This window comes from Ceratotherium simum, chromosome Y (assembly GCF_057802395.1).
Source record: "Ceratotherium simum simum isolate JZ-2026a chromosome Y, ASM5780239v1, whole genome shotgun sequence".
Classification (NCBI taxonomy): domain Eukaryota; kingdom Metazoa; phylum Chordata; class Mammalia; order Perissodactyla; family Rhinocerotidae; genus Ceratotherium; species Ceratotherium simum.
In genome coordinates, this window is record NC_141941.1 from 12,473,227 (window position 1) to 12,486,300 (window position 13,074).

General features: G+C 36.7%; 1 pseudogene; it reads left to right on the forward strand.

Annotated features, from left to right (window-relative positions):
* Positions 1-208: 208 nt before the first annotated feature.
* LOC147911665 (cullin-4B-like) lies at positions 209-13,019 on the forward strand (annotated as a pseudogene).
* The last annotated feature ends 55 nt before the right edge of the window (positions 13,020-13,074 follow it).

The following is a 13,074-nucleotide window of genomic DNA, read 5'->3' on the forward strand; positions in this document are numbered from 1 at the left end:
AGGCTGCGTCCCACATACAGCAACTAAGAAAGATGTGCAGCTGTGACATACAACTATCTACTGGGGCTTTGGGGAGAAAAAGGGAACAAAAAAAGATAAATTCAAACAATATTGTGGTGCCAAGTTGGGTCTTGCTTACTTTTTAAAAAAAAGTTGAAGTACAAGTAGAAACTGCATTTTCTTGGATTTTGTAGGACTTAATGTGAAAATGGCTGAAGAAGACTCATCATCTTCTCCATCTGCTGCTGCCTCTCGGGAGCAACAACAGTTCAAAAGAGGAATGTTGATAATGTGCTCTGTGCTTGCAGACCACCATGCAGATGACTTGACTAATGTGTCCCCCTGCCACATGATTCTGTCCAGCTTTGCTAGTATCTGGCCTGGCCCTCGCTGTGTCTAGAAGTTGACCATCAAAAGCTTTAAAGGTAATATAATGACCAGTTCTTAAGATATCAGTTTTGGCTTGTCATACCCTATTGCTGCTTGTTACTTTTAAATTCAGAGAGACAGTTAATAGTTTTTGAGGCCCTGTTAATTTTTAGAGGTTTTAGGCTCATCATTGATTTTGGAGCCTCTAGACTTGGGTCCTAACCATGAGATAACCACAGAGCAAGCTGTCTGACTTTTTGAAAATTACTTCGTGCTCCAGATTGTTGTTTCCCTCTGAGAAGTAGTGAGCTCCCTTGCATTTTGAAACACCATTCTAGATTGGCATGCCTTTCACCTTACATTCTGTCTTTCATCTTCTTAGAGAATGGATCTGTAATGTTACTGAGAAGTGTTCTTCCACTTGTGGTCAAAAGGCAACAATTTAAATTTTTGATAATGTGTAGATCATATAGTGAAAATTCATGCAGCTGGAGGAACACAGTGAATCGAGATAAAACATTCATTGCTAAGAATACATGCATTTCAAAAATTTCCAATGAATTATAATATCATTGAAGAAAGAACTCAACAGAACTATTGATTAGATTTTTTCATATAACATTTGTAAAAGGAAAAGAAACAAAAAATCTCTTTATATGGGTATTTTGGCATTTTTAAAAACGAATGTCCCCTCTATGGTGTCAGGATTTTTCTTAGTTGACAGAGTTTATAGGGCATGTCCCAACCTTGATTTCTGTGTTTAATTCTCAAGAGACAAGAGGAAATTTAACTTTTCCCATTGTAATTATTAACAGTCATTTTAAAACTTCTGCATTCAGTTCTTTTCTTCTTTTATAATACACTTCTTCATGTAAGTAAAATATCAGGTGTTACCAAAATATCTGAATAACACCATCCAGTACTTCCTAAAACGTTCCAGAAACAAATGTCCTTAACATTTGTCCATTGCTCTTTTGTTTTCTTTCTTTTTTCTTTATCCAGAACCTAGTGCGTGCTTAATTTATTGTGCAGAAGCTTGACTTTAGATTGTCGGTATGTGAAAAAGCAATCTTACTTTAGGAGCCAAGTGGTGTTGCAAATAACATGAATTTGTAGAATTCATGTAATAATCCTGCATTGTTAGATATAGTGCAGCTGAGTTTTCCAATATTGGTTTTTTCGTAAATTTCAATATTTATAAGATCAATTTCAGGAGATAGAATGCCTTGGTCTGTGTTTATTTTTGTATTGTTTTGGTCAATGGTTGTATTTCTTTTGATCTATATGTTCATACTTAAGCCTTAAATATATCAAATATTTCTTAAAATTATTTAAATAAGTTTGGCTAATTTCACATTCCCATATGAATGATATAAATGAACTTTTGCTTTCTGTTTCAGATATTAGAAACAGTGTAAAAAGTAATTCAGAAAATATTCAGTTGCAGTGGGAAAGGAGCATTGACATACTATTCCTGACCATAGTAATCAAATATCTGACTTTTCGTCTTTTTTGCTGACTTTTTTAAATACCAACTCATAGCTATTTAAAGAACATGTCACATGCCTGTTTTCATGACATAATTAACTAATAACGTTTTTCTGTCTTTTAAAATAACTCATTCTTTCAGCGTAAATTTGTATTATTAGATAAGTTCTACATAGAAGGAGAAATGTTTGCCACCTCGGGTAATACGGAGTTTCTAGATGGTGACTACAATGTGAAGAAAAAAAATGAAATCCAATTTTCAACTTGTTATTCTTGGCCTAACAAATTTCTCTACTGAGGAATTTCAAAATGAAAATACCAACTTTTCATTTTGAAGAAGAAGAATATTTCTGATTTGAAGTTTTGCTTCTAGAGTGGCTTATTTTATATAAATACACATGTGATACATAAAGTATTATGTGCATTATACGTTATAATTATTTACATAATTTATAAGAATATAGTATAATTATATTTGTTTTTAGTTGTTATATTTAAAAGTTTAATATTTAATTTATAATAATATATTTAAAATTTAATTTTTATTAATATATTTAAATATTTCATGTTTTTATATTTGTAGTGTATATTTGTATATTTAATTTACAATTCTAGAATTATAGAATTCAATTTATAATGATAGTATAATTTTAATTTATAATTATAATCATTATAATTTTAATAATATTAATATAATTAATGATTATAATGTATTATGTACGTATGTACATTATGATTATATTATATATATACACACACATTAATATAACATACATTTATGTGTGTATATAGTTTCACTCTCCCAAACAGAGCAAATCTTGGATTTTGGTTGTTTTCTGAGTCCTTTAATTTGTGCTTACATTTGTATTATTCTTTTTTGTCCTTATTGTAGATTGACTTTTGATGCTCTGCCAGCTCCCTAAGTATAAAGTTATCATCTAATATAATTAGAAGATTATTTTTCTTTAGTAGTTTACATGTGAAGTCTCATGATTTTTATTGACTGTTTTTTTTCGTTTTATTTTGAGGAAGATTCGCCCTGTGCTAACATCTTCCTCTTTTTTCTCTCCAAAGCTCCAGTACATAGTTGTGCATCACAGTTGTAGAGTTGTAGCTCTTCTGTGTGTGAAACTGCCTCAGCATGACTTGATGAAGGGTGAGTAGGTCTGTGCCCAGGATCCGACCCAGCGAACCCCGGGCCACCGAAGCAGAACATGCAAACCTAATTGCTACACATCCAGGCTGGGTCTGAGACTGTCTTTTAATAGTATTGTGCTTCTATTTTTTCTGTGGTTAAATTCACACAGCATAACAGTAGACAGTAACAGTTGTACACTATTGTAAAGTGTACACTGGTACACTTAGTACGTGACAGTGTTGTGCAACCACCAGCTCAGTCTAGTTCCAAGACATTTTAATCACCTCCAAATGAAACCCCATACTCACGAGCAATCCCCATTTCTCTACCTACTCCCTTTTCCCTCCCCTCCCCACCCGGCCCCCACCAGGCAATCAGCAGTCTGATTTTGTCTCTATGGATTTGCCTGTTCTGGATGTTTCATATAAATGAAATCTTTCCATATGTGACATTTTGTGTCTGGCTTCTTTCACTTATCATACTGATTTTGAAGCTCACCTGTGTTGTAGCGTGTGTGAGTGCTTCATTAATTTCTGAGGCTTCAATAAAATTCCATTGTTTGGACATACATGCTGCTATGACCATTTTTTTATTTTTGAGGAAGATCAGCCCTGAGCTAACATCTGATGCCAGTCCTCCTTTTTTGCTGAGGAAGATTGGCCCTTGGCAGACATCTGTGCCCATCTTCCTCTACTTTATATGGGACGCCGCCACAGCATGGCTTGACAAGTGGTGCATTGGTGTGCGCCTGGGGGCGAACTTGCAAACCCAGACTGCCGAAGCAGAGTGCGTGCACTTCTCTGCTGCGCCACCAGGCCGGCCCCTGCTATGACCATTTATGGCCAAGAATTTTTCTGAATACGTGTTTTTAACACTTTGGGGGATATACCGAGAAGGGAATTGTGGGGTCATATGGTAGTTGTGTGTTTGATTAGGGGAAGAACCACCAAAATTTTCCACAGTGGCCACACCATTTTACATTCCCACCAGCACTGTACAAGGGCTCCAGGCTCCATGTTCTCAAAAAACCTTGTTATATCCTTCCTGATAGATGTGAAGTCATATGTCATGGTTTTGAGTTGTTTTTTCTTATTGACTTATGTTGAGCAACTTTGCATGAGTTGGTTGGCCATTTGTATATCTTCTTGGAAGAAAGTGTCTCTTGCGATCCTTTTGGCCTGATTCTTAATTGGGATTATCTTTTTGTCGTTGAGTTGTAGGAGTTCTTTATCCTAGATACTAGATTCTTCTCACTTAGGTAATTAGCAAATATTTTCTCCTATGCTGAGGGTTGTCGTTTTGCTTTCTTGATTATGTGCTTTGATGCAGAGAACGTTTTTTTTTTTCCCCAGGGAAACTCACCCTAAGCCAATATCTGCCAATCTTGCTCCTTTTTTCTTCCTCACCCCGCCCCATATTCCCAGTACATAGTTGTGTATAGTCGTAAGTTCTTCTGTTCTTCTTTGTGAGCTTTCTCCATGGTGTGCCTACTGACAGATGAGTGGTGTAGTTCTGTGCCTGGGAACTGAACCCGGGCCACCAAAGTGGAAGGCGCTGAACTTGAACTGCTAGCCCATCAGGGCTGGCTCGTGCACAGAAGTTTTTAATTTTAGATTAATGAGGCCCACTGAGTTGCTCTTTTGTTGCTTGTGCTTTGGTGTCATACATATGAATCTGTTGCCAGATCCAAGGCCGTGAAGGTTTACTGTATGTTTTATTCTAAGAGTTTTATAAATTTTGCTCTTACATTTAGGTCTTTGATCCACTTTGAATTATTTTTTGTGTATGACACAAGGTCGTGGTTCATCCTCGTTGTTCTGTATGTCGATGTGTAGTTGTCCTATCACTGTCTGTTGAAGATATATTCTTTCCCCACTGAATGGTCTTGATATTTTGTTTATAATCAGTTCATCACAGATGTGTGGGGTGATGTGTAGTCTTTTGACATTGTCTCCCAAAACATTTGGTCCATAAGGTTTTGTTTATTTGTTAGTTAAACCCCTGATGCTGGAAAACTACAATGCAGAAAAGTGGCAAAAATTAGAAGAAGCTACGCAAGCTATCCAGAACAATCTCTCTATTAAATACAGCTTGGAAGAACTCTGTCAGGTGTGTGTTATTTTGAATAGAAATATTCATTAATCATAATGGAGTCTGGATTTATATAATTAATTGTAGTCTACTTGTGTTGGGTCTCTCAAATATGTGTTATAATCATGCGTTGTAATCATGGAATCCATCATGGATTACAATCATGCAATCCTTTAAACATTTTTTTCTCTGAATTTATATTTGATGATTTATTTAGCAGCACTTATGCTTTGTAGACCATATAGTTTTATGTATTTTTTTCATTGTTCAGGTTATTTTTACTCAATTTAGCAGGGTCTGGGTATCTTATTTATTATTCTGGCAAGAATCTAGAATGGCTATTTGTTAAAATTGGAGAGAAATATGTTGCATCATAAATGGGTTTCATAGCTATTCAGGACCTTATAATTAATTTCATAAGTATATATGTAGAAGAGAATTAAATTCTTGAAAATCCCAATGATCTTTAATTTTGTTTTTTGTAATCTCTGTGTAACATGTTTGTCTTTTTCCCCTATCTGATTATGTCATGACATCAAGCAAATATGTCTCAAGTCAATCCAGTGAAATCTAAGATATTATTCAGGACTTGTGTTATTAATCTGATTTATTCTTTCATAATAATGCAATTAGTATTGCATTGACTTCTCCTTGTCATTATCCTGTATTCATTTTTTGTATTATACAGACTCTAGGAATCATAAGCCATTAGCGTTGCTTTATGGTTAGATTTCTGTTCTTCATTTTCTTTTCTTTTCCACATGGAATATTTGCACACACTTGCCACTTTGACCACGTCTTCTTTGTTCTCCTTAATATACAGTTTGAAGTGCTGACCCTCAGTTCTTTTGGGTGAATGCTCTCATTCCACTCTACATTTCTTGAAGTCACTGCTGATATATTGACATATATTGCTCTTGGAGCCTGCCATTTGTCAACTGTCTGAGGAAATCACTTGGCAGGCCTGGTGGAAGCATTTGGAAGTGATTTCATCTTTCTGATCCTCAGTTTCCTCATCTCTAAAATGCTCATGAAGGTAGGATAGTACCGTGCCACGGTGTAATTTGGTAAGGGTAGAGGATGTCTGGTTAATGTAAATTGTTTGGAACAGTCTCTGAGCAGTAGTAAGCGCTTACCAAGTTAGAGTTACCATTCGTCTCTCTCCTCGTCTTCTAGCTCCTCCTTCTAATTGTAATGCATCATGTTCATAGATGCAGTCAGAAAATTATTCTCTTAGAAATATGTATATATTCCATTCTAAATAGAAGTTTGCCATTTTTAGTTTGTTGTGTGTATATGCATTTTTACAACTCCCTCGAATGTAAAGTCTGTAAAGCACATACTTTGTCTGGTCTCTGTTATTTTTAGTGTAGTGAAATAGACATAACATGAAATACTACCATTTCAGTGACATCGTGTATATTCATGATATTGTGCAACCACTACCACTGTGTAGTTCAAGGACTTTATTCATTACCCCAAGAGGAAACCCCATACCCATTAAGGAGTCAATATTCATTCCCCTTCGACCCCTGCCACTGACTATTACTAGTCTGCTGCTTTCTGTCTCTACGGATTTGCCTAATCTGGATATTTCATATAAATGGAATCATACAATACATGACCTTGTTATGTCTGCCTTTTTTCACTTTCTATAACATATTTGGGATTCGTTTATGATATAGCATGCTTCAGTACCTCATTCCGTTTTATGGATAAATAATATTTCATTGTGTGATATACCACATTTTATTAACACATTCATCAGCTCCTGGAAATTTGGGCTTGTTGGCTATTGTGAATAAATGCTGCTATGAACATTGTGTATAAGTTTCTTTTTGAACGCCTGCTTTTAGTATTTGGGTTTTATACCAAGGGATCGAAGTGCTGAGTTATGTGGTAATTCCATGTTTAACTTTTGGAAGACCTGCCTAATTGTTTTGCACAGTGGCTGTACCGTATTACTTTCTCCTGTGTTCTGTACTAGGCAGTATAGGAGTATCCAGTTTCTCCACATCCTCACCAACAATTGGTATTTTCCGTTTTCTGGAATCCAGACATCCTGGTGGATATGAGCTGGTTCTCAGTGTGACTGTGACTTGCATTTCCTGAAGGACTAATGACATGAAGCATCTTTTCATGAACTTGTTGCCCTTTCGTATATCTCCTTTGAAAATGTTTATTCAAATTCTTTGCCATTATTTTGTTTTTTTGTGAGGAATATCAGCCCTGAGCTGACATCCATGCCAATCATCGTCTCTTTTGCTGAGGAAGACTGGCCCTGAGCTAACATCCATGCCAGTCTTCCCCCACTTTATGTGGGATGCTGCCACAGCATTGCCTGACAAGCCGTGCGTCGGTGCGTGCTTGGGATCCTGAGACCCGAACCCCTGGCCGCAAGCAGTGGAGCGTGCGCACTTAACGGCTACACCATGGGGCCAGCCCCACATTGCCCATTTTTAATTAGGTTGTTTGTCTTCTTGTTAAATTTTATGTCTTCTTTGTATATTGTGGACACTAAACATTTAACATATAGGATTTGCAACTATTTTCTGCCATTCTCTGTGTGGTCTTTTCACGTTTTATAAAAATGGTTTTTCTGTCTTTTTTTTTTAATTTTTTGTTTATTGCAGTTACATTGGTTTATAACATTGTATAAATTTCAGGTGTACATCATTATACTTCTGTTTCTGCATAGATTACATCATGTTCACCACCCAAATACTAATTACAACCCATCACCACACACATGTGCTGAATTGTCACTTTTGCCCTCCTCCCTCCCCCCTTCCCCTCTGGTAACCACCAATCCAATCTCTGTCTCTGTGTGTTTGTTTGTTGTTGTTATTATCTACTACTTAATGAAGGAAATCATACAGTATTTGACCTTCTCCCTCTGCCTTATTTCACTTTGCATAATACCTTCAGTGTCCATCCATGTTGTCACAAATGGCTGGATTTCATCGTTTCTTATAGTTGAGTAGTATTCCATTGTGCGTACATACCGCATCTTTCAAAAAATCAAGGATAGAACTACCATATGATCCAGCTATTCCACTGCTGGGTATTTATCCAAAGAACTTTAAAATACCAATGCGTAAAGATACATGCACCCCTGTGTTCATTGCAGCATTATTCACAATAGCCAAGACTTGGAAGCAACCTAAGTGCCCATCAAGGGACGAATGGATAAAATGGTTTTTGAAGTGAACTTTATGTGACATAAAATTAGCTATTTTAAAGTGAGCAGTTTAGAACATTTACAATTTTGTGCAGCCGCTGACTCTATCAAGTTCCATTTGTATCACTGTAATGGAAGGGTTTTACCCATGAAACTGTTACTTCCCATTACTGCTCCACGAGCCCCTGGGCAACACCGACTTGCTTTTCATCTTTAAGGATTTGGTTGTCCTGGGTATTTCATAGTAAATGGAATTATAAAATATGTTCCCTCTCGTGGCAGTTTTCTCTCAGTTAGCGTAATGTTTTTTAAGATTTGTCTGTGGCATAGCCTATATCTGTACCACGTGCTTTTTTATGGCTGATTCGTATTGCATTATTTGGATGTACACAATTTCTTTGTCCCTTTGTCCCTTGATGGACATAAGGTTGTGTCCACCGTTTGATTATTGTGAATAGTGGTGCTGTGAACATGAGTGAACATGTACTTGTCTGTGTCCCTGTTTTCAAGTCTTTGAGTATATCCCTTAGAGGGGAACTGAGGGACCTTGTGTTAATTCCATGTTTAACTTCTTGAGGAACTGCCACATTTTCCTCAGTGGCTGCACCGTTTGGCAGTGCCATAGTCAATGTATGAGGATTCCGGTTTCTCCACACACTTGCCAACACTTGTTACTTTTTGTGTTTTGATTGTAGTCATTGTGGTGGTTTGAAGGGGTACCTCGCTGAGTTTTTGATTTGCATTTCCAAAATGACTGATGATGTTGAGTATGTTTACATGTGCTAGTTGGGATATTCATATATTCTTTTTGAGAAATGTTTAAGTTCTTTCTCCATTTAATTTTTATTAAGGTGATGTTATTAATGTAACATAAAACTGGCCATTTAAAGATGTACAATTCATTATGTTGTGCAATCACTGTCTCTATCACCCAGATTGAAACCCTGTACCTGTGTAGCATCCACTCCCTGTTCTGCCCTCCCCCAGCCCTTGGCCAACATTCATCTTCCTACTGTCTTTATGGGTGTACCAGTTCTGAATATTTCATAGAAGCACAGTCATGCAGTATGTTGCCTCTCGTGTCAGTTGTCTTTCATTTAGCATAATGTTCTCAAGATTCATCCACGCTGTGGCATGCATTAACACTTTGTTCCTTTTAATGACTGAGTGATATTGCACTCTATTATATAGCACGTTGTGTTTGTCCATTCATCTGATAATGGATTGTTGTTTTTTTCTGCCTATTTTGTGAATAATACTGCTGTGAACATGGTTGTAGAAGAATCTGATTACTCTGCTTTCAGTTATTTTGGGATTAACCTAGGAGTGTAGTTGTGGGTTGTGTGTGATCTGTGTTTACCTTTTTGAGGAACCCCTACACCATGTTCCACAGAGGCTGTTTTGTAATCCCCTGGGTATTGTGTGAGGGTTCCAGTTTTGCCTCCTTCTTGCCACCACTTGTGATGATCCATTTAAAGAAATTAAATCCACTCTAGTTGGTGTGAAGTGGTATCCCACTGATGTTTAGATTTGCATTTCCCTGGTGGCTAATTTCTCTCACGTTGAACAGTTTTCCGGTGCATGTGGGTCATTTGTGTGTATTATTGGAAAATGTCTGTTTAAATCTTTTGTTCCTGTTTAAAGCTGGTTGTCTGTCTTTTTGTTGTTGAAACATAGAAATGCCTTTGGTGTGCTAGTTGTTAAAATCTCATCAAATATGTGATTTGCACATATTTTCTCTGACTCTCTGGGCTATCTTTTCACTCTCTTGGTAGTGTTAGTTGACACACACAAATTTTTAGTTTTGCTGTAATCCGGTTTACCTATTTTCCTTTTGTTGCTTCTGCTTTTGGTGTCCTGTTTAACAAAGAATTGCCAAAGCCAAGGTCATGCATATTTTGCATCATGCTTTCTCCCAAGAGTTTAGTAATTTTAGCTCTTACAATTCGCTGTTTTGAGTTAATTTTTGTAAATGATATAAGGAAAGGGTCAGCTTTGTTTGTATGGGGATGTTCATTTGTTTAAGAGATTCTTCTCTCCCCACTGAATGGTCTTGATAACCGTGTCAAGTATCAGTGGAACGGATATGCAAGTTTGTGTTTCTGGGCTCTCAATTTTAATCTGTTGGTTTAAATGTGTGTCCTTATTCCAAAACCATACGGTTTTGATTGCTGTAGCCTGGGATTTATTCTTTTTCCTACATTCTTTTCCCTGTCTGCTCCTCAGACTGAATAATCTCAGTTGACCTATCTTCATGTTCACTGATTCTGTCTCCGCCAGCTCACGTCTCCTGTGGAACCTGTCTGGTGAATTTTTGTTTTAGTCATTATATTTTTCAGCTTTAGAATGTTGTTCCTTTTAGTGGGTTACATTTCTTTATTGAAGTTGTCCATTTGTCAAGACAGCATCCACCTGGGTTCTTTCGGGTTTTTTGTCAAAGCTTCTTTTAGCCGTTTGAGAATAATTTCAGCAGTCGATTTAATTTATTGTGATAAGTCTCATATCTTTGCTTCCTCATGGACAGATCTTATTTTTTTCTTTATTCTTGAAAGGCCATATTTTCTTGTTCCTTTGCATGCCTCATAATTTTTTGTTGAAAACTGGAAGTTGTGAGTATTGTAATGTGGCTACTTTGGAGACAATTTCTTGCCTTTCCCCAGTGTTTATTGCTACTGCTTCTTGTGTGTGATTGGTGTTTGTTTTCTTAGTCCTTTTTCTACACTGTTTTGTAAAAACTGTATTTCTTTATCGTGTGTGGTCATGGGACATCCCTGTTCCATTAGCTTAGTGGTCAGCTGGTTATTTTTCTGAGATTTGCTTAAGCACTGCAGCCGAACCAAACCAAACCCTTTCCTTTCTTGTGAAGGTTAGATTTGTGTTGAGGCATTCATTCCTGGTTAGCCATGCTGATGACAGCTCCATCTTAGCCTTCTCTCACTCTGCGTGGGCGTAGCCTGAAAGTAAGAGCGAGCTGAAGTTAGGGTCTCCTCAGGTCTTTTCTGAGAATGTGTTGAGCCCTGGGCATGTGTGTGGCTTCTTGATTTCCTGGTATACACAGGAGCGTTTCAAAGCACTTACTTCTCCCTGTATATCTTTCCCAACTTCTGATCCTTTCCAGGATTTTTGGTCTGTGTGCTGCTTGTCCTTCTCTCTTGCCCCAGGTGGCCAAGTCTAGTCTGTTTGTCTTTAAGTTTTTTGGTGTAGTCCCCCAAGCAGCATGTTAGGGAGCTGCTTGGGGAAATTCCAAGGCAAGAGGCACGAAGACAAGCCCCAGAATTGGAACACACGTCTACAGTCTTTGACAACAAGGTCAGTATTTCCCCCAGTGTTACTCGCAAGCTGCACCAGCAGCACGTTCTCTGCCATCGTAGCAGGTGGGGGAGTTAACAGCACAAAGCTGTGTTACTGAAATGTAACAGCCTCTTTCTTCATTAAATGTTCCTTTGATTTTAAGCTTTTGGCTGGATTCCAGGGCCCTGAAGAAGTTGATTCTGACAGTTCTTGCCAGCCTAATTGTTCATTTAGTGGGTGGATAGAGTTTTGAAGTTCCCCACTTCACCATTTTTGGTGACATCACACCAGTGGTCAGCAGGGCATGGTTTAATGTAAACAGAATGGTTTGGTCTATTGTTCATTAGAAGTGTATTAAACTTCATTTTTAAATAAAATTGTATGTAGTTGTAATTGTTGTATACGTTATCTTTAACTCTTTTTTTGTTTTTAAAATTTTAAAGTAACATTACAAACTCTGAAACATTTTGAAAGGCAGGACATGAGTTTAACTATGCATAATTTCAGAGAATTTATTTTTTGATAAAATATTTTTATTACAGCAATGTCTTTGCGTACTTAGAATAACTTCTTAAGGATCGGTTAGTATAGATTGCTTCCAAGGGACAAATTTTAGGTACATTTTTCTAGGCTTTCAAATATTGAAAATTTTGAAACAGGTTTTTTCCATTTAACTGTCATTTATAATGTATTGACACATATCGATTCGTTGATTTGTATGAATACGTTCATTATCATTATTATTAATAAATACAGAATAATAACTTAAACCATACTTTATTTTTACAGCCTTGTTTTGAGTATGCACACATGTTTCTAATTTTGCAGAGCTTCGAGAATCTTTGCTGTTATGATTTATCTGCAACCTCATATAAACAGTTGAAGCAGCTTTGTGAAGACCACATCAAAGCACAAATTCATCAGTTCAGAGATTATCCTTTTTTGGAAACCAGAGGCTTTAAATTCTTTTCCTTTCCTTTAGTCCATTTTTAACAATGTATATTTTCTGTTTTCCACGTATGGCAGACAGAAGAGGAGAAAGTTTTCTTAATTTAAGTTTTGGATACTTAAAGGTGCTCTGTGGGATTCATGTAAAATAACATACCTTTTTTCCTTTAAGTTGGTTTTCATTTGTTTGTCAGATTTCTCCGGTGAGATTCTGTTGAGTGGAATAATTCATTTGAAATGTGCAGTGAAGTTTATTTTTGACACCTTTATGTTCTGTTTAAGACCTAGAGATGCTTGGACTTCTGGTTATCATTAGGCAGTTTTGCTAAACATTGTCTTATAGAAGTCGTATCTTCCATTTGCAGAATGTGTGTTACTTTCAGAACATAAACTTTTTCTTAACGTTACCTCATGGATTCTCTGGAAAGTGACCCTTTTCTAAAGAAAATGGATAAATGCTGGCAAGACCATGGCAGACAAATGGTAGAGTGTAAAAATTGTATTTTTAGTTGAAAGTATTATTATGGAATGTGCTAAGTGGTTCTATATAAAGTAAAATCCAAAATGC